The sequence below is a fragment of the Pseudorca crassidens genome, chromosome 10 (assembly GCF_039906515.1).
Source record: "Pseudorca crassidens isolate mPseCra1 chromosome 10, mPseCra1.hap1, whole genome shotgun sequence".
NCBI lineage: Eukaryota > Metazoa > Chordata > Mammalia > Artiodactyla > Delphinidae > Pseudorca > Pseudorca crassidens.
In genome coordinates this window covers 45,326,041-45,348,447 of record NC_090305.1, presented here as the reverse complement: position 1 = coordinate 45,348,447, position 22,407 = coordinate 45,326,041, and positions in this window count along the sequence as shown.

Sequence of the window (22,407 nt, the reverse complement as noted above, 5' to 3'; positions counted from 1 at the left end):
TCTTACATTTAGGTCTTTAATACATTTTTAGTTTATTTTTGTATAAGGTGTGAGAAAATGTTCTAATTTTATTATTTTACATGTAGCTGTCCAGTTTTCCCAGCATCTCTTGTTGAAGAGACTGTCTTTTCTCCATTGTATATTCTTGCCTCCTTTGTCATAGATTAGGGTTAAAAGTATGTAGGTTTATTTCTGGGCTTTCTATTTTGTTCCAATGATCTATGTGTATGTTTTTGTGCTAGTATCATGCTGTTTTGATTACTATAGCTTTGTAGTATAGTCTGAAATCAGGGTGCATGATTCTTCTTCCCAATATTGCTTTGGCAATTTGGGGTCTTTTGTGGTTCCATATAAATTTTAGGATTATTTATTCTAGCTCTGTGAAAAATGTCATGGGTATTTTGATAGGGATTGCATTAAATCTGTAGATTGCTTTGGGTAGTATGGGCATTTTAACAACACTGATTCTCCCAATCCATGAACATGGTATATCTTTCCATTTGTTTCTGTCTTCTTCAATTTCCTTCATCAGTGTTTTATAGTTTACAGAGTATAGGTCTTTCACCTTGTTGGTTAAGTTTATTCCTAGATATTTTATTCTTTTTGTTGAGATTTTAAATGGGGTTGTTTTCTTGCTTTATCTTTCTGATAGTTCATTATTAGTGTATAGAAAAGCAACAGACTTCTTTTCTTGTATATTAATCTTGTATCCTGCAATGTTACTGAATACATTTATTAGTCCTAATAGTTTTTTGGTGGAGACTTTAGGGTTTTCCATACATAGTAACATGTCATTTGCAAACAGTGACAGTTTTACTTCTTCCTTTCCAATTTGGATGACTTTTGTTTCTTTTTCTTGTCTGATTGCTCTTATAAAAGAGACTCTGGAGAGCTCACTCCCTACGTCTGCCTTATGATGACACAGTGAAAAGACAGTCATCTATGAACCAGGAAGTGGGGTCTCACCAGACACTAAATCTGTCAATGTCTTAATCTTGTACTTCCCAGCCTCCAAGACTGAAAAATAAATTTTTGTTGTTTATAAGCCAGCCATTCAATGGCACTGTGTTATAGCAGCTCCAAAGTACTAGGCAGCCTCCTCAAGTTGAGTCTCTGGTCAAAGCTGTGACTGGAAGCTCCTCTGCTCCACAGCCCAACCAGAGTGGATTGAGTCAGCACTCATCTGCATTCTTTTATTTACAGGCAACTTTCCTCCAATTCTATGAAATATCAGGACTAAGATCATGAAAGCAATGAAATTCTCAATGTACATTGTAGAAGAACTCTTTTCTGGAGCTTTGTCATTATAGTGGTTTTTCAAACAATAACCACAGTAAAAAAGATATATAAGTTTAAATAATCCAACATCCTAGCCAAAAAGTGAATCATTAGAAGCTTCTGGTTTGCCTGGAAGAACCAGCTCACATTAAGCTATTGAAGAGTGTAGCAGTGTAACCCTGGTGGTCCAGTGGTTAAGACTCCACATTCCCAATGCAGGGGGCTCAGGTTCGATCCCTGGTCAGGGAACTAGATCCCACATGCTGCAACTAAAAAAGATCCCGTGTGCCACAACTAAGACCCGGCACAGCCAAATAAATAAATATTAAAAACCAAAAAAAAAGTAAGCAGATTGTGTCAAAAAAAATAAATAAATAAAAGAGTGTAGCAGAGGCTGCTGGGCCCCATAATATCCTTTTCTCCTCTTCTGGGCATTCAGGTAAACTACATTTCCATTCTCTTGCAGTTAGTCTAAGACCATGTGACTCATTTCTGGTCAACAAAATGAGTGGGAGAAATACATACTACTCCTATTCCTGAATCATAACTATATCCCTCAAGACCAGTCCAGCAGTTAGCAAACTACAGCCTGGTGGCTAAACCCAGCCTGTCATATGTTTTTGTAAATAAACTTTTATTGAGACAAAGCTACAGTTAAAGCTGCTTTTCTGTTACAATGCCAGATTTGAGTAATTGCAACAAAATCATATGGATCACAAAACCAAAAATATTAACTCTCTAACCCTTTAGAAAAGGTTTGCTAATGCTGCTCTGGTCCCTCTCTCTTCTCATTATTCTATAACCTTAGAGGCCATATTTGAACATGTTGGCCCAAAACCTGAAAGAAGTCTGATTTCTTGAATTACAGCCCGAAAAAAAGCTCTTTCTACCCCACTGGACTTCATGTGATTGAAAAATTAGCTTTAACTGTGCAATGTCACAGAGATTTTAGGGTTGTCTGTTACAACAGCTAGCATGACAACAGCTAGTTGTCTGTTACAACTTTCCTCAGAAGACCCAAAGGCCATCATGAATAGACTCTGTGTTTTTGGCTAATCATTCTGACTCTTAATTGTCCTGCAAACTGGAAATATGTCACTTTATAATGGAATCACTCTGACAGTATCTTCTTCATCAGTGCCCATGATAGTATACAAAATCTCATAACATTTAAATTGCACAGGGTCCAAATTAGCAGGCGACTCTAGAAAAGATACAGTAATCTCTGTGTTCACTGTCCCTGCAAAAGTCAAAAATGCTGCTGGGTTAGGACAGGACAAAGAGGACAGATGACTCTCAAACAAGAACGTGGACATGCACAGCTCCCAACAGGACCACATTCTAGAACATTTACCGGAAGAGATGTTGCCCTGGAACGCCACGTGGGAAAGATGCTGATGGCTGCTACCTACCACCTTCCACACAAGACTCAGCTGCAAAAGTTGAGAACAGGGTCTTTGCAGCTGTTGCATATGGAGTTTCCTCATCAGAACAACACCTGTTCTCCTCCAACAAGGCAGGAATTTCCAAGATTTTTAGTCATGTCATCTGATGTGCACTTTAAAACTGCAATTTGGATCCTAAGAGTAGAGGAGAGAACATCTTAATCAAGACCCAGAGACTTCTTGACTCAGGGAGCATGGAAAAGTAACCATAAAATGACTCTAAGACCCTCATTGCCTCATTTCTGTGCAGCAGCTGTAGCCGGTAAAAGCACAAGATCACTTTCAGTGGAGCTAAGCGACTCTTCCGACAGCAGGGAACCAATAAGAGCTTAGGTTTGAGAATGAGTTCTCAGTAGGACCAGTGTGTCTTGATGATGAGAATAAACTTCTTTCTATCATCTGGTGCCAGGGAAATCAGAAGAGGGAAACAAAGCAGTCAGGAGGATAAGCACATTTCAGATTTTCAGTTTTCCTTATTGGGTGGTTTTGGAGGAGAAAAAAACCCAGGAAAGATGGCAAAACAAATCTGAAATTGTGCAACCCAAAAAGAAAAAAGAGAGTCCAGATGCTCCAAAGCCTATACTAATGAAGATTATTAAATTATTTACAAACTCTCCCAGGCCTGATTTTCCGTGAGCCTGGTATATGTTAGGTACACATCATTATCTTCGGATTGCACTATAAATGCTAATCTAAGCATATTGCTTTTTAACCAGAATTGTACTTGTAAAAGGACTTACAAACATTTATTCTGTGCACAAATACCCTTATAGGAAATCTCCTTAAAATGTATTTCTTTGTACAAAACATATATAGAAAAAATAATATTTGACCCAGGCAAGATTTTGTGGTGGTGATTATCAGAAGAAATCATTTATTATCTTTTAATCTTTTAAAAAATGTATTGAGGTATAATTGACATATAGCATTATATTAGTTTCAGATGTACAATATAATGACTCGATACCATACATATACAGTGAAATGATTACCACAATAAATCTAACTAACCATTAACTTCTAATCTTATTAGGAGACTGGTCATAAAATTATGATAATGCAAAAAACAGACAAATAGTTTCTGCTTTATAACAAAGTGAATCAGTTATACATATACATATGTTCCCATATCTCTTCCCTCTTGCATCTCCCTCCTTCCCACCCTCCCTATCCCACCCCTCCAGGCTGTCACAAAGCACCGAGCCGATATCCCTGTGCCATGCGGCTGCTTCCCACTAGCTATCTACCTTACGTTTGTTACTGTGTATATGTCCATGACTCTCTCTCGCCCTGTCACAGCTCACCCTTCCCCCTCCCCATATCCTCAAGTCCGTTCTCCAGTAGGTCTGTGTCTTTATTCCTGTCTTACCCCTAGGTTCTTCATGACATTTTTTTTTCATAAATTCCATATATATGTGTTAGCATACGGTATTTGTCTTTCTCTTTCTGACTTACTTCACTCTGTATGACAGACTCTAGGTCTATCCACCTCATTACAAATAGCTCAATTTCATTTCTTTTTATGGCTGACCGCCTGGAGGGGTGGGATAAGGAGGGTGGGAGGGAGGGAGACGCAAGAGGGAAGAGATATGGGAACATATGTATACGTATAACTGATTCACTTTGTTATAAAGCAGAAACTAACACATCATTGTAAAGCAATTATACCCTAATAAAGATGTTTAAAAAAAAAAAACTAAAAATAGAACTACCTTATGACCCAGAAATCCCACTACTGGGCATATACCCAGAGAAAACCATAATTCAAAAAGACACATGCACCCCAATGTTCATTGCAGCACTATTTACAATCGCCAGGTCATGGAAGCAAACTAAATGCCCATAGACAGATGAATGGATAAAGATGTGGTATATATATAAAATGGAATATTACTCAGCCATAAAAAGGAATGAAATTAGGTCATTTGTAGAGACGTGGATGGACCTAGAGACTGTCATACAGAGTGAAGTAAGTCAGAAAGGAAAACAAATATCATCTATTAACACATATATGTGGAATCTAGAAAAATGGTACAGATGAACCAGAAATAGAGACACAGATGTAGCAAACAAACGTACAGACGCCAAGGGGGGAAAGCAGAGGGTGGTGGTGGTGGGATGAATTGGGAGATTGGGATTGACATATATACACTAATATGCATAAAATAGATAACTAATAACCTGCTGTATAAAAATAAATAAAGTTAAAAAAAGAAAAAAAAACAGACAAATAAACAAGCACTTTATATCAAAGTTTACTCCCATTGTCACCTTCACCACTTGCAGACATTACCTCACCCCGTTGTCATCCAGAGAGAGAATAGGTGGGTTTTCTGTAAGCCCTTCCTGTCCTGCCTGCTCCCAAGCCTCTGTCACCATCAGGGGCTGCCCCTGACACTTAGAGCAGCAGAGTGGACTTTCCTGATGTCCCCAGACCCCTGAGGTTGAGGTTGTTCCCTTGTTATAGCTCTGAGAGCCAATGCAAGTCACATGTCCCTTTACCCTCACTTCACTCTGAACAACTACCACACACAGCTGTTCAGGAGTATTCGACTTTACTTAAGGGCTGGAGAGATTAAAGAGGATTATGCCTAGGAGAAAACTGAAACTGTCTAGTAAACATGGGTTTTCTGAGAGTTCAAAGGAAAAACATCCAGAGAAATGAACCTTCCCAGGACTCCTTGCTCAGACACATCCTACTCATAACTGTTCCCTCCTGTCCTGAGGTCAGCACTTTCCTACCTCCTTCTTTCCCTGACACTCCCAACCCTGCACATGGCTGAGGACCCACCTCGAGGCAAAGTCCACTGTATATCCACAGGCATTGTTTTCAAACCAGATTCATTTCTTTCTCCCAAGCAGTGCATTTCCCCAAATCAGGTTAATTTGGCCTAGAATAAAGTCTTGGGAGCCTCAACCATGTAATCAGTGGTGGTATTTGGCATTCTGCCCCTTAAGAGCAGGCTTGAGGAATGAGGCATAACCCTGATACTCCAAAGTCCTCTAGTACACAGAGGACACTTCAAAGCTGGTGCCCTTCAAAATTTCTCCACCAGATGACTTTCCTAACCATTGAAACTCTTGCTCACCTACACACACAAATACATATACAATCACCAACATACAGAGACCTCTTCACAAGACAAGCATTAATTCTCTGAGAAAGTACATGCTAAACAACATTGAGCCATTTTTTATTTCTTTTGTAAAATTTTTTAATTGAAATATAGCTTATTTACAATGTTGTGTTAGTTTCAGGTGCACAGCAAAGTGATTCAGTAATATATATATATATATATATATATATATATATATATATATATATATATATATATATATAAATTCAGATTCTTTTCCCTTAGACGTTATTACAAAATATTGAGTATAGTTCCCTGTGCTATACAGTAGGTCCTTGTTGACTATTTTATATATAATAGTGTATATATGTTAATCCCCAAATCCTAATTTATCCCTCCCCCTCTTCCCCTTTGGTAACCATAAGTTTGTTTTCTATGTCTGTGAATCTATTTCTGTTTTGTAAATGAGTTCATTTGTATCATTTTTTTTAGATTCTACATGTAAGCAATATCATATGATATTATGTTTTTTCCCCTAGGATGTCAAATTGTATCTACTCAGACCTGCTGAGAATATGAAGTATTTGTGGCTCAGCTGTCCTTCTTTTAACAGCTGCTCCTTCAATAACACAATGACTAGTCCTGATTTAATTTCCAAGTTTGGAGGCAGCAAGCTAGCTGGGCCTCATTCACCTTCCAATTAAAAGACCCATGAAAATAGAAAAAGACTAAAAATTGTAACAGAATTTAAATACATAATATAAAAGAATTTCTCAGTTTGGAAAACAATTTATCTCTAAATACAAAGCAAACAAACGGACTTAAGAAATGATTAGCACCTGGGTCATGTCTAAAGCACTTCCATTTGTAGAGATAAGAGGTAATGAAAGGCTCCTAACCACCCCTGATTTAAACATTTGAAACTGCAATTATATCCCAGACAATTGAGAGTCACTTCCCACCACCCCTGTTCTACAGATAGGCTCTTTACACAAAGGAGCTCTCATATCAGTGTCTCTTTTTATCCGTTCAGGAGACCACAGCTCCCAGGCATATAATACAGGGCAGTGGTGCAGCACAGCCTCAGCTGTGACACCAACAGTACAGCTCCGGTGGTAATGAACCATGACTCATTGCATTAGTTGACAATTGTAATGAAGCCAGTACATTTTGGTGGTGAAGATTATAAACACTAGAGTCAGATAGATGTGAGTTCTAGTCCTGACTCTTCAACTTACTTGCTGTGTGACCTTGGGGAAATTATTTAAACTTCTTGAGTCTCTCTTTTTTTATTTGTAAAATGAGAATAATACCTCATATGATTGTTCTGAAGATGAAGTAAGTTAATTTAAGAACTTATCACAGTGTCTGGCACATGGTAAACATTTAATAAATAGTATTCAAGAGCAGATGGAATAATGAAATAGTTTAGGACACAGGGTTGGGAGCCTGAGCTTCCGTTCCAGCAGGTGTGATTAGGTTCAGCTACGTCTAAGTTCTGGCCAGTAGGACATGAGCAGAAATAATGTGAGCAGCATTTGATCATGTACTTAAGGGCAAGTCCTCCTCTTTCCCTTTTCCTTTCTGCTGGATGAGATATAGACATGGCAGTGAGCCATTTTGGACCCTACAGATTAGGGCAACACACTAGAGATAGTGACCCAACAAGACCTTTATCCTCCTGCTCCAACTTCGATTGATTACCCCCTAGGCCTGACCCACAGTTGTCCTTCTGAGACTGCTTGCATTTCTCTCTTTAGTTGGTTCCTTTTGTTCCCAGATGTCAGGTCCTTCTCTTCATTTCATTCCCTCATTTTGCTTCCTTAAAGAAGACTACATGGAAGGTAAATCTTCTGTGTCTCTGCTCATCTGAAAATGTATTTTCTCTTCATGTTGAGTGATAGTTTGGCTAGGTATAGAAGTCTAGGTTGAAATTCATTTTCTGTCAGGTTTTTAACATTCTACCCCACTGCTTTCCAGAATCCAGTATTTACCATTAGAAGTCTGATATAGTCATTTCACTTAGCAGCCAATAGTCCTCTTCCATTTGAAGAAACATGTCATTCTTTAGCTGTGAGAAACTACATGAATTTATTCCTATTACTGATATAATTTTATCTGTTGAGTCTGTTCTCTCTTTCTGGAAGGGCTATTATCATGTTGAAATTTCTGAAATTCTCTATGTCTCTAAACTTTAGCTTATGTTTTCCTTTTATTGTATTCTTATTTTATATTATGACAGTTCCTGAACTTTTTCTTTCAATTCTTCTATCAATATTTTATACAGATAAGCATAACTGTATTTACTAGGAATTCTTTATTATCTATAAGTTTTCTTTTTCATTGCATGCTGTTCTCATTTATGGATACAAAGTTTTCTTAAATTATCAAATTGTGCAAAATTTTTTAAGTGGATTATCTTGTTATTTCCTGGAATCACTGTGAAATGAAGAATAATTATTATTATTTTACACTTAAGAAAAAGAAGCTTAGTAAAATTTCTTAAGATCATAAAAGAAGTGAATCTAAGTGATAGAATTATGATTCCCCCTCAAGTAGTCTGACATTAAAATTAACAATTTTAGTGACCACATTATAGTACCTCATCTTTTTCATATTGATTATAGTAGGTTCAAAAACCTATTTTAATGCTTTATGTGGCAAAAGGAACTTTGCAGATGTGATTAAATTAAGGATCTTGAGATGGGGAGATTATCCTGCATTATCCAGTTGGCCCCAATGTAATCATAATCCTTAAAAGAGAGAAGAGGGAAACAGAAGAGTCTGCTTCAAAATGATGCAAATGTTGGCTCTGAAGATAGAGGAAGGGGCCATAAGCCAAGAAACACAGGCAGCCTATAGAAGCTGGAGAGGGCAATGACATGTATTCTCCTTTAGAGCCCCCAGGAAGAATGCAGCCCTGTAAACCTATTTTGAACTCTGACATCCAAAGCTATATGACAATAAATTTGTGTTGCCTTAAGACACTAACTTTGTGGTTATTTGTTACAGCAGGAATAGGAAATTAATACATAGATGTTGCACATTTTGGTTAGATTTATTCCTTGATGTTCTAAGCTTTTTGGTTATTTTAAAGGACATCCTTTCATCAATTACATTTCTAAATTCCATTTCTAAATGGAAACATCTCCATTTAGTATAGTTATTTTTATATGTTGATTGAATGACAAGCCCCCTTCCTTAAATTTTTTTAGAAATCAATAATTTTTCATTGAAATTTTTGATAAAAAATCACAATGTTTGAAATTACTCATAATTTGTCCTTTAAGATTCTCATTTTTCTTTCTTTGTGTCTTTGATCTATTTATTGATTATTTTTATTCTGTTCATTGGCTAAGATCACCTGTACAATATAAAGAGTGATAATTTCTGATTCTAATGGCAGTGCTCATATTTCAAATTTAAGTACATTTGGTGGGCTTGACTTGCTAATACATTATTAAAACAATTTGTGTTTATGTTCTGAAATAAACAGGTCTGTAATTTTCCTTTGTTGTGGTATACTCACTCAGTTTTCTGATTATATATTTATAAGTCTTACAGAATTAAAAAGCCTTCCATCTTTTTCATATACAGTTGACCCTTGAGCAAGGCAGGAGTTAGGGGTACCAAACCACTGTGCAGTTGAAAATCCACGTACAACTCTTGACTCCCGAAAAACTTAACTACTAATAGCCTACAGTTGTCTGGAAGCCTTATCAATAACATAAACTGTAGGTTAACACATATTTTGTACGTTATATATATTATAAACTGTAGTCTTACAATATAGTAAGCTAGCAAAAAGAAATGTTATTAAGAAAATCATAATATATCAATATTTACAGTACTGTACTGTACTTATTGTTACCATAAGTTTATGTTGTCTGTTTACAAGATGAATTGTCTATCAGTACCTACATCAATATTGCCTTATATCATACAAAACTCTGTAGAGGTTGTATGTATTAATAACAGTAGACATCAAAAATGAAAAATAATGTGAAAAAGAAATTCATATTTATTTACAGGTATAACAATTCATGCATTAATAACAAAGAAGTAGCAATATGATCGCTTTATGGTCACCTAGTGTAATTGATATGATTGCTTCATGGTAGCCTAGCCTATACACTACTGAATGAATGGTTATAAAATTTTTATGGCATACAGTATTACAGTCATATTCATAATACAGTATTAGAAACCTTGTTAATTTTTTAAAACTACTTACCTGTAATGATAGGTTGAAACAAAATTTCTCCAATTCAAGAGAGAAAGAGGCATACAGTACTGTAATTCTTTGAAAGCAAAGTTATAAGACAGTAAGAAAACTAATGCATTATTAATTTTATATTACATATCACTCACCTTATGCCTATGTAATGATAGGCTATCCACTTCAAGTCTTGCACATGATGTTCTACACAATTAATACCTAGATGATGATGATGATGACACAAAAACATCTCATACAGTTTTTGCCATACAGTTATTAGATTTTCACACAAAGACACTCATACATTTAAACAACAGATAAGTTTATTAACTATGCTGCATGATATTTACTATTCGTTAACTGGAATTAGGTAATCATAAAATTCTTCATCCTCATTGTCTTAAAGTTGAGTAGGCTGAGGAGGAAGAGGAAGAGCAGGGGTTGGTCTGGCTGTCTTGGGATGGCAAAGATGGAAGAGGTGGAGGAGACAGAAGGGGAAGCAGGAGAGGCAGGCACTCTTGGTGTAACTTTACAGAGATACATTGTAATGTCTGGCTTTTTCCCTTTTTCTTTTCTCTAAAAATGTTTCTATATAGTACCAATCCTTCCTCCACTGTTTGCTTTAGTCTCAGTGTCCATATCGTAGAAGGGTCCATGTCATAAAAGAAGTCAAAAGCAGTCTTGAATAATCAGAACCCTTCTGTCAGATTGTCTGGTGTCAATTTGTTTTCTGGCACTGCTTCTTCTACCTCTTCTTCCTCATCGTCTGGCACTGGTTTGGAAGCACTCATCTCTATCCATTGTCTTCTGTTAATTCCTCTGGTGTGGTGTCTATCCGCTCTTGAATTTCTCCAAATATCTTGACACCTTCCACCTTTTTTGCCATATCTACAAGCTCTTTTATGATGTCCTTGATTGGCTCCATTTGTAAATCCTGTGAAGTCATACACAACCTTCTGGGCACAGTTTTCTCCAGCAGGAATTTATTGGGGCAGGGAGGTGGTGATGGCTTTCACAGCTTTTTATATACCAATTATGGCATCTTTAATGGTGTAATCCTTCCAGACTTTCATGATGTTCTCTCTATCGGGGTTCTCTTCTATATCATTGACAATCCTTTCCATAGAGAACCATGTGTAATGAATCTTAAAAGTCCTTATGACCTCCTGATCTAGAGGCTGAATTGGAGACATTGTGTTTTGGGTCAAGTAGACGACTATGACTTTGGTGTTGAACTCATAGGGTTCTGGGTAGCCAGGGGCATTGCCCAATATCAAAAGAACTTTAAAGGCAGTCCCTTCCAGGCAACGTACTTCTTGAATTCAGGGACAAAACATCAATGCAACATATCCAGAGAAATGGTTCTCAATTCCAGGCCTGTTGTACAACCAAAAGTCTGGCAGCTGGTGTTTATCTTTTTCCTTTAAGGCTCGGAGAGTAGCAACTTTATGGATAAGGGTAGTCCTGATCATAAATCCTACTGTGTCTGCACAAAACAATAGAGTTAGCCTATCCTTTTCTGCCTTAAATCCTGGTACTCGCTTCTCTTCTTTACTAATAAATGTCTTTTGTGGCATTTTTTCTCCAGAATCGGGCACTTTTATCTGCATTAAAAACGTGTTCAGGCAGATATTCTTTCTCCTCAATGATTTTCTTAATGACATTTGGAAACTTGTCTGCTGCCTTTGGTCGGCAGAAGCTGCTTCTCCTGTTATCTCGACATTTTTTTAGGCCAAACCTCTTTCTAAAGTTATCAAAGCATTCTTTGCTGGCATTAGATTATCCAGCTTTAGATCCGTCACGTTCCTTTTGCCTTAAGGTATTATATAATGACTGATTTTTCTTGAATCATGTTAGAGTCTTTAAGTATTGCTTTCTTAAAGCAATCCTATACTCACATAAGAACTGAATTTCAATAGGAAGTAAAAAGCTATTTCACAAAAAGGGCCAGATTCACAAATTTCCCTTACACTGGATTCATTTATCTTGAAATGGTGGCAGCTGCAGACCCCAACCTACTGTACATACCAAGTAATTCAAATTTTCTTGTAATGTCATGACTTTTCTGTTTCCTGGGAGTTCTTCCAGCATCACTAGTGGCACTCTGTGGTTCCATGGTGTTGTTCAGAGTTTATGGTATTACAATAAACAAGATGAAAAGTATGCAAGGACAGTGAGAGATCACTTTTTACCGTGATACACAATTTACTGGAGGGATGAACTGTTCACATGCAGGTGATGAGCATCACACGCATTTTAAGTGGATCATCATGACGAGCTCAGCGCACTAGCAACAGGGGTGGCTAGGAAGTTACTATAGTAGGATAGTGTGTGCTATGTGAATTTATCCAGGTGTGATTTAATATCGTATCTTTACACGTGTTTACATTTATCTCAACTGCAAATGGTGTCTTGTACATTCTGTGTTTGTCTGTGTAAGTTTTGATAAATTTTAACTTTCTATAATGGATTTGTGTATATTGATGGTAGATAAAATAGACTATAATCTACATTTATTTTATGCATTCACAATGTACCTAACTTTTTCTTAATTTTTTTCAATATTTCTATGCTACATTGTTCATCTGCAAATTTTTTCAAATTATCGCAAATCTCCAAAAAAATTTCCGGTATATTTATTGAAAAGAATTCCTGTATAAGTGGACCTGTGCAGTTCAAACCCATGTTGTTCAATATAAATGAACAAAATTTATATGTTGTAATATAAATGAACTCTTTTCTTACTTTTAGTAGGAATTGCTCTTAAATTCTTCTGGGCCAGGTAATTTTTATATGGATAAATTCCTAACTTCCTTATCAATATCTCTATCAAGAAGTATTTCTAATAAGAATTATCAGCTCTTCTTCAGTTGGCTAGCATATTTTCTTAGAAAATATTCCATTTCATATAGATTTTCATATTCCTTGGCATAGCACTGTTTGACTAGCTCCAAGAAAAAAAATCAGCATTTTATCTATTTAATATGATTGAATATTTATCAGTTTAACTAACTATAAATTAGTCTCTTGGTGTTGTGGTCACCAAAAACAGAAGAATTAGCATTTTGATCACATCATGTTACTATGCTAAAAATTACTATAACCAGTCTACAATAAATATATTGGGAGTAGGAATTTAATAATTGAAAATAAACAAAAGTAATATATTTAAAATAATACTTTTTCAGAATTACTTTTCTAATAATACAAACAATAATATCTTTAAATATTTTGAAGAAGGATAAGCACACTGGTTTTTATTTTTAAATGAAAGGTATATCTTTTCCAACCAGTATTTTCATATTTAAATACAAGTAGTACAAGTTCCACATTGTAATACATTCTACATGTCTCTATATAGCATCTATTTTTTTTTTTGAGGTCATGCTTTCTAAACTATAAGCATCTTTCTGTCAATAAATATGTCTTAATGCCTAGAAAGATGTCTAGAACATAAGCACACAGGATCAGAGTTAAATGAATGATTCAAAAAATATTTGGAGATCACAAGGGCAAGTAACATTCATTCATTATTTCACTGTGCCTTACTACATGCAAAAATCTTTGATTAAATAATCCCTTCTGTCAAGTATTTTAAGAGACTAAATTTAACACTCTAAATTTCTAACATTATTTCCAATACAAAAATATACATTCAAAGAAAACTTAACTTAAATAAATTTTGAAATTTATTTATAATTGTGAGAAATAATTGTCTTTATTTGAGAAGCACTAAGCAAGGAATATAATTTTTGCCAATTTAAATGAGGCATAATTTCACATATTCTTATATCCAATATCTCTTTTTGCAACTGCATATAATAACTATTTTAGTGTTAAAAATTAATGTACTTCACATAACTACAAAGAAATCACAAGTATGAATAACCTGCATATACACGTATGTCAGTGTATTTTCCATGAACTCCTCAAAAACAAAAATCATCCTTTACTCATCATTTTTACTCCCAGCTCTAGTAGCCTGCCTGGCAAAATGGAAAGGAGATTAGAAGAGAGGAACATGCAGGAAGGGGACGCTATTAGCAGAAAAGCAGGGAGATAACACTGAGCAGTGTCTTGGTCCATAGTAAATGCTCAATAAATAAATGAAACAGGAAAAAAATGGTGCCTGGGTGAGAATTTTACTAACGAATAAAATGCACGACTTTTTATAATATTGCCAGAAAAATGCTAAACTATTTTGTCTTTCATGCTTTGCTTTTACACAGTCCTATGAGAGAAAACACTTGGCAAGGAATTAAATGCTATTCTAGAAGGGAGTCTGAGCCTTAAAATGCTAGCAAAATAAAACTTTATGTGGTTTTAATTAAGACTGAGGGAAAAAATGTCACAAAGCTTTTACTTTTGTGTCTCAAAGAGAATCTGCAGGCTCAGAAATTCATGAAAACCTCAGAAACTCACGAGTAATGGGTTCTCAGAATTAAAAGGGAGATGTTTTGTTTCGTTTTGTTTTGTTTGTTTTGTTTTAATTGGAACTTGAAAAGCATGTTCATTCCCAGGATTCCTTGGGAAGTATTTTTAGCAACTTAATATTTCTTTCTTTAAAAAATGTGAAGGTCAATTTACAATTGTGATAGGAAAGAAATGGAGAGGGAACTCTCTAAAGTATGGTCTTCGGTTACTACTTATTGAAAGGATACCTTTGGTTAATTCAAAGTATATTTAAATGAACAATTCCATTAAAAAGCCAAGGTTAAATAAGATTTAACTTTGGAATTCACTTGTTTCATGAGTTTCAGTATGACACCAGTTACTCCACCATATAGTTCTTGGACGTAGGGTAAACTGACTAAAACTATTTAGATACAAAAAGAAATTGGGTATCCGTCTCCACCAATGCACTAAGAACTCAACATTTACATGATATAAATCTAAGTGTTTTCAGGTAGAAATGATCATATCAGAGTCTGTTCTCACCATACTCCACTGAAGACATGGATTTCTTAATTTTTTTTAACCAGTTCCAAAATCACCAGTTCTACAATTTTACAGGTAGGCAAGCTCAACCAACTGTCCTTCCTTTTCAGATCCACCAAGCCCTGTCAATCCTCTCTGGCCCCTTCTTTCATTCCCATTGCCTTAATCGTGGCATCCCCCTCTCTCCAAACATTACAGCAGGCTCCAGTCTGACCTCCATAAGCCCTGTCACTCCACCAAACTCTCATAATACTTTCCTGCTTAAAACTCTTGGTGGTTCCCCTTTGGCAAGATTGGGGTAGGAGAACCCCATAGCCCTGTCTTGCAAGGGCTTTTTCAATCTAGATACAACCCAAATTTCCAAGGACATCTCCTGCCCCCTCCTTGCCATAAATCCACTTAACTGACCTTGTAGCCAGAGTCTCAGCTGTCTGAATACTGCAAGTCTCTTCACACCTGCCTGCCTTGGAAGGCTCTTATTACCCAATCCCATTTGTCAGACTTTTATCATTCAAGCTCCAAGTTTAACTCTTACTTTTTCTGTGAAATGCTATAAATCCACCCTCTGACCCTGCCTGAATGAAGCTCTTCTTCCACAACTGGAAAACATAACACATTATTATTATTGTTTCTTTACTTATTGCCTTACTCCACTCACTCCCCTCTATTACATTGAAATGGAAGCATTTTGAGTTCAGAGGCCAGGTCTTGCTTGTCTTTGTACTTGGAGACCTAACACAATGCCTAATATGTGGAGGTGATTCAATAAACATCTGCTATTGAATACTGTTAACTCTTCTTTATGTGTAACAGGGATGGGGAAAAGAGAAATAACTCAAAGTTACCACTAAAACAAAAAAGCCATCTCCTCTGAAATATCTGGAGGTAGAGTACCTCTGGTTTCATTAGGTACTCTCTTCCCCAGTGGGGCTCAACATTGAAACAATGGCTCACAAGGAGGCAGAGGGGAGGCATGAGTCTTGGAACCAGACAAACCCATAGGATCTGGAGACAAATTATGCCTGGGGGGCACCTGGGTCCCCCACACTCAGCAACATCAGCTCCTGGGACCAGTTTACTCTTCTCCTCCCAACCCCCACTCTCTCCAACAGTAACCAGCTGCTATCTAATTTCTGAACTTCCCAGGGGAGGTAAAACTTTCCTTCATTACTACTGAACTTGACTTCAGTTAATCCAAAACTTTGTCAGAGTTGCCCATATGTGAAAATGGTGAGTTGTTCTCCATCTTCTGAGACCCCACTGTTTTGAAAACAAAAATTAAAAGCCAGTCGCAATAACAAGAAAGCGATCCAAGATAAGATAAATAATAGGCACTGATGAAGCGGGGGGGCAGAATTCACAATTCAGAAATCCTTTGCGAGTTGTAACTTATCCTGTGGTGGGAGATAGAGGTAGGTCCACTTCAACCTGCAACGAGCTGTGATCTGAGAGGGATTGCAACTGTCTTAACATAAAAACTACTACACTTGGGTCGCCCCTCGCCATGCCAAACTGAGACACACACACACACAACACACACACGTTCTCTCATAGCCTCTCTCTTCAGGCTGACATACAAAATACCATAGCCTGGGTGGCTTAAACAACAGAAATTTATTTCTGATAGCTCTGGAGGCTGCAAGTCCAAGATTAGGGTGTTGGCAGGGTAGGTGTCATCCTGAGGCTTCTTTGAAGTTAGCTCGTAAGTGACTGCCATCTCACTATGTGCTCAGGTGACTTCTTTGTGTGCTGGGGGGAGGGGGAGGGAGATAGAGTGAGCTCTGGTGTCTCCTGTTACCAGGGCACCAATCCCACTATGAAGGCTCCACCCTATTGACTTCTCTAACCCCCTTAATTACCTCCCAAAGGCACCCTCTCCAACCACCATCACACTGAGGGCCAGGGCTTTCACATATGAATTTTGAACACGAATATTCAGCCCATCACAGCCCCAGACCCACGATAAATAGCATCCAATGCCTTGCATGGCTTGAGTTCTGTGAATCATGTCTTCACTGGAAAGTACTGCCACTAGTGGGATTACATCCTCAGTTTGTGGTTATATAATAAAAGATGACACATTATCCATAGTTCTTTTTGTACCACATATTGTCTCCCTTCCATTTACTACTGCTTGTTAGACTTGTCACACTGACACACACAGCTGTTTCCTTCAAATCAAACAATACCACTTCTGGTGTCTAGTCACCATGCTGTCCATCTATTGCCATTGTTCACAATTACCAGTGCATTGGTTCCAATGAGGCCTCAGTGACCATTTCCACCCAGAAAAAGAGAAACTAAATATTTGCAAAAACTCTTCATGTAGATGTAAAGAAAGTACACCTGAGGTAGGATGCATCCTCTTCCTGAGTATGATACAAATGCACAGTAGTCTAAGCCATTAAAACACAAGATGTCAAAACATTCTTACATGAAACAAAATTGATTGTTACAGAAATTCTAAAGGGAGCATATTTTTATGGAGGTTTTAAATTCCTTGAAGCAGATAGGTAATTTCTTTTTGGTTTATTTTCAGAAAGGGAGAAAAAAATTCTTAACTCCTGTAAACAGCTTAGAAGAGACAAGATGGAAGGAAAATTGGTGAAAACAGGAATGAACAGAAGTGCAGCCCTTTGAACTAGGCAGAGAAACAAATCCTATAATACTGTGACATGAAAAGAAAAATCCATCATTTACAAAAGAGACTGTCTGAGGACTCTGGTCTCCTTTGAAAGTGTGGAGAAGTGGCTCAGAATAACAATGATGGCCATTGCGATGACTACAATTTATGCATTACAAATGGTATGTTTTTAGTAAGTTCTTACACTGATATATCTCTTGGTTAGAAAGAGCCTGTTTCTCCCCAGGTCATTTTTCATGTTCTTCTTCCTGAATAGAGCCTCCTTTTTCTAGCAAAAGAGCAATGCCCATATTAATGGTATAAAATGGATCCAAATAAAAAACAAATTGTATAACGTAGCTGTAATAGCTCTGTCCCTGTCAACTGAACTGCTCTTGACCTTGGAGGGAAGGTTAGGTGTTACATCCCTGAGGTCACTCATTTGAGCTGAAAAAAGCTGACTGTGGAAGTGACAACACATAGAGGGAGACAGAAAGAATGACAGCTGTTTGTGTCACCAGCCCAGATGCTGGGTAATTCAGGTTCAGACAGTACTGCCTGCCTCCCAAGATGGTCATGAGCCATGGAACGGCTTCCCCTTGACAGCAAACCATTCCCACATGTCAAGGAAAGTAACCACCTTTATTTCCAGAAGCTTTGTAACTTAAAGTTACTGTGGTTGGCTCTTTAACTAATCTGTGATGGGTACATCCAAATGTGAGTCATCTTTCAGGGTATCCCACTAGGGGCTTTACATGTTTGATCTGTTAGAGACATTATTCAAACCACTGTAGGGTAAAATGGGGCAAGTCATTCCAAGCGTAGGGGAGAGCAAGTGGGACACATGTCTGGATACCAAGGCCAATGTGGGCAGTGAGGCAGGGACAGGGCAGGAGAGGCAGGCAGTGGGGGTGGCAGCAGGATATGCTATGGGGCCTGATAGACATGAAGTAGAGTTTGGAACTTATTTTCAGTTTGATGGAAAGACATTAAAATTTTTTAACTGGGGAAGTGATGGATTTGTGATCTGTCTGTGGCTGGGAAGAGAAGGAGCAGTAAGTAGATATGAAAAAAGCAAAGTGTGTAAAACAATATATGAGATTAGGAGACCCTGACTCCTGCATTTCTCCACAAATAATTGCCTCTACTTAAAGAAATATTAAGAAAAATTTAAATGAAGAAATACAGTGCTGATTTAAGTTTAAAGTTAGTATCCTCTAGCTCCAGTTCTTCTGAAATTCAGAGTATCCATTTGTTCATTTATTCCATAATTATTTACTGATATGTACTGCATGTATAGTGCCAGGCTGAGTAACAGGAACTCAAAGATGGATAAGAAACAGTACAGTTCAGCAGTGTCAAAACACAAAATTGTTATCCAAGTCACAAGTATAAATACCACCTCCCAGAGGTATCTACCACATCCAGATACCCCAAACATGTATTTTTTCCATGTAATATGTCCATGGACATTGTGGTAGGGTAATAGTCATGCAAACTATTGGTTTAAGTTCAGTCTCATAGTTGTATGAAAAAAAGGACAATTAGGGGACTTGGGGTACAATCCAATTTCAAAAAACAAAATATTTTAATAGACACTTCACCCAAGAAGATATATGGATTGCAAATAATTACATGCAAAGATGCTCCATGCCATTAGTCATCGGGAAATGCAAATTAAAACTGCAATTGCATGGCACCACCCACCTATTGGAACATCTAAAATTAAAGACTGACCATAACAAGTCTTGGCATGTGGAGGAGCTGGAACTCACTATTACCACACTACTAGTGGTAACGTACAATGGGACAGCCACTCGAGAAAGAGTTTGGCACTTTATTAGAAAGTTAAATATACACACATCATAGAGCTCAGCCATTTTACTCCCAGCTATTTCCCCAAGAGAAAAGAAAGCATATGTGCACACAAAGACTTGTACACAAATGTTCATAACAGCTTCATTTGTAATTGCCAAAAACTGGAAACAACCCAAATTTTCATCAACAGGTGAATGGGTAAACAAACTACAGTGTGTCCATACTACGGAACACTACTCAGCAATAAAAAAGAAATGAAACGTTCATAAATGCAATGACATGGATGATTTCCAAAATAATTGTTCTGAGTGAAAAAGATCACATACTATGTAATTTCACTTATATAAACTTTAGAAAATGCCAACTTATCTCTATAGTGACAGAAAGAATGGTGGCTGTCTGGGGACTAATATTGGGTGGGAGGGGAGGGGGGATTTCCACGGGAGTAAGGAGACCTTTGTGGGTCATAGATATGCTCACTATGCAGATTGTGTTGATGCTTCCACTGGTGCAAACGTTATGTTAAGACATACCAAAATATATACTACAGATACATGCTGTTTATCATATGTCCATCATACCTCCAAAATGCTGTTAATTTTTTAAATATAAAAACAAAAATAAATAAAAGAAAATGAGGTTTTAAAAATAGATTGCTTTTTTAGAGCAGTTCTAGGGTCACAGCAATATTGAGCAGAGGTACATGTACCCCCAGCCCCCACGCATGCACAGCCTCCCTCATTACCTTCATCCCCCACCAGATGGTACATCTGTTATAATCAATGAGCCCACATTGACACGTCATAATCACCCAGACTCCAGAGTTGACATTACAGTTCACTCGTGGTGGTGTACATTCTATGGATTTGGACAAATGTGTAATGACAGGTATCCATCATTATAGTATCAAACAATAATTTTGCTACCCTAAAAATCTTCTGTTCTCCATCTAGAAAATGAATATTTTATTTAACTTCTTTTAATTCCTTAATTCTATGGGTATCTTATGTGGTAATGATTATAAAATAATATTTTTATCTTTTTGGCTAACTGCCTTTTTAGAAAATGAGTTAATGGTCAAAGAATATATATCTTGATATACTTGTAAAAGTCATCTTTAAGTGATATATGTTTAAGTACATTATATGTAAAAGTTTATACACAAGAGCTCAGGAGTTCATGTTTCTTTTAAGAATCTTGTCATTGCTTGCTCAACCTCCTGTATGCTTTAGGCTTTTTGACTCAGTGTTGAAATGATTCCTGATGTGAAAAGATTTCATATTGAGACTCCCTGGTGAACACAATAATGAAGGTTGTTTAGTTGATATGTTTGGTTTTTTTCAAGCTTTACCAGCACACTGACCCCCAAGTATTAAATCTCAGCATGAAGATGTTTCTAAGTTACATTTATATGCCATAGTCACCCATAACATTTCAGGGATGTTATCTTGTAGTGCCAAGGTTATCTTCTTGTAGCCACTGGAGATTTTCAAAATCATCAGGACCTAAAGTTATGGCTGCTGCTTATAAGGACAGTGTTTTTAAAGATTTTACTTATCAAGGTTATGTACCACATGAATATTAGTACAACATTTTTCTGTGCCATTATAGCATAAAAATCCTTCATCACCTTATTTTTTCCTGACTAGTTGGTTGTATACACATGACGTGTTTTATAGTTCATGGAATTCTTCAAATTTACTGATTTGAGAATTTCAGAAAAAAGTTTAGAAAAAATATTCCTCTGATTTTTCTATTATATTTCAATCAGTATATAACCAAACTGTTTTAAATATTGGATTTTGTCATGCCTTTAATAGGTGTTAAACAATGATTCTTCATAATCCACCACCCAAAGAAAAAGAAAGGAATGAAAGGCTTATCTAACAAATATCATACAACAAATTTATAAGCACAAACCACATTAATATTCAGACAATCCTAGGCTAACACTCAAAAACAAAAAAAAATCACATTTATAAGGTATTTGATTTCTTGTTAGAAACAAGACAACACAAATTTTCAGGAGACCTAAAAATTATTTTTATGTCTTTGTCTCAGTGTTCATGGAATGGCACCATTTTTCAACGTTTTTGTATAGGTCACAACAGGTAAATAATCCATGCCTTTTATTCTTTTTTAGGGAAGTTGGGGGAGGTTGGAGAGGTGGGAGGGAGAGTCTATACAAATGTTGGTTTAGAGTTATAGTAGCAAGAGGATCCAAGGTTGAAGATCGTCTTAGTGACATTATTTTATTTTTGCTATGAGGATCCTATAATTTATACACTGAGATTTCATACAATAAGCCAAAGAATGAGTTTCACAGGAAACTCCTATTTCACCCTCCAGTAAAACCATGAAGGTCCAAATACATGGGTCAAGCATATGTAAACACTTTTAAAGGGGAAGTTTAGAGAATCCCTGGGATACGATTAACTAAGAAACAGCACAATGGAATGATACCACTTTTATTCAAGCCCAATTGTACATCAAATTCTTGGTATTTTCAACTGTTATGGCAAAATGTCTTTCTTGACGTTGGTATTCCTAGTGGTATAAATGGAGACCACAAATATGGCTTGAAAGTAGGAGAACATTAAATGGCACAAGGTCAAAGGGAAATTAGATACATTTTATTGCATAAGAAATCTAGAAGTCAAAAGTAACTACCAAAATTGAATGCAGTTATTAGGCTGGTGTGTGGGCCGCTTTGTAGGACAAGGATACTCAGGATGGTCAGGAGACAAGAGCCTTTCTCTGGATGCTGGAAACTTCTCTGCTCCCTAGCAGTTAAAGGCTGGAGCAGGAAACATTTGGGAAATGGACATCTTCATGAGAAGAAGAAAACTTGGGAACTGCAATTAAGGAAGTAAGTTTAATCTCTGATCTTATCAACCAGTGTTCAATACACATAAGTTATGGATTTCAGAATGAGTGAGTAAAGACAAAACTGAGGCAGCCAGGAACCACCACATACCTAGAGTCCAGGAGGGAGATAACAAGCAACGT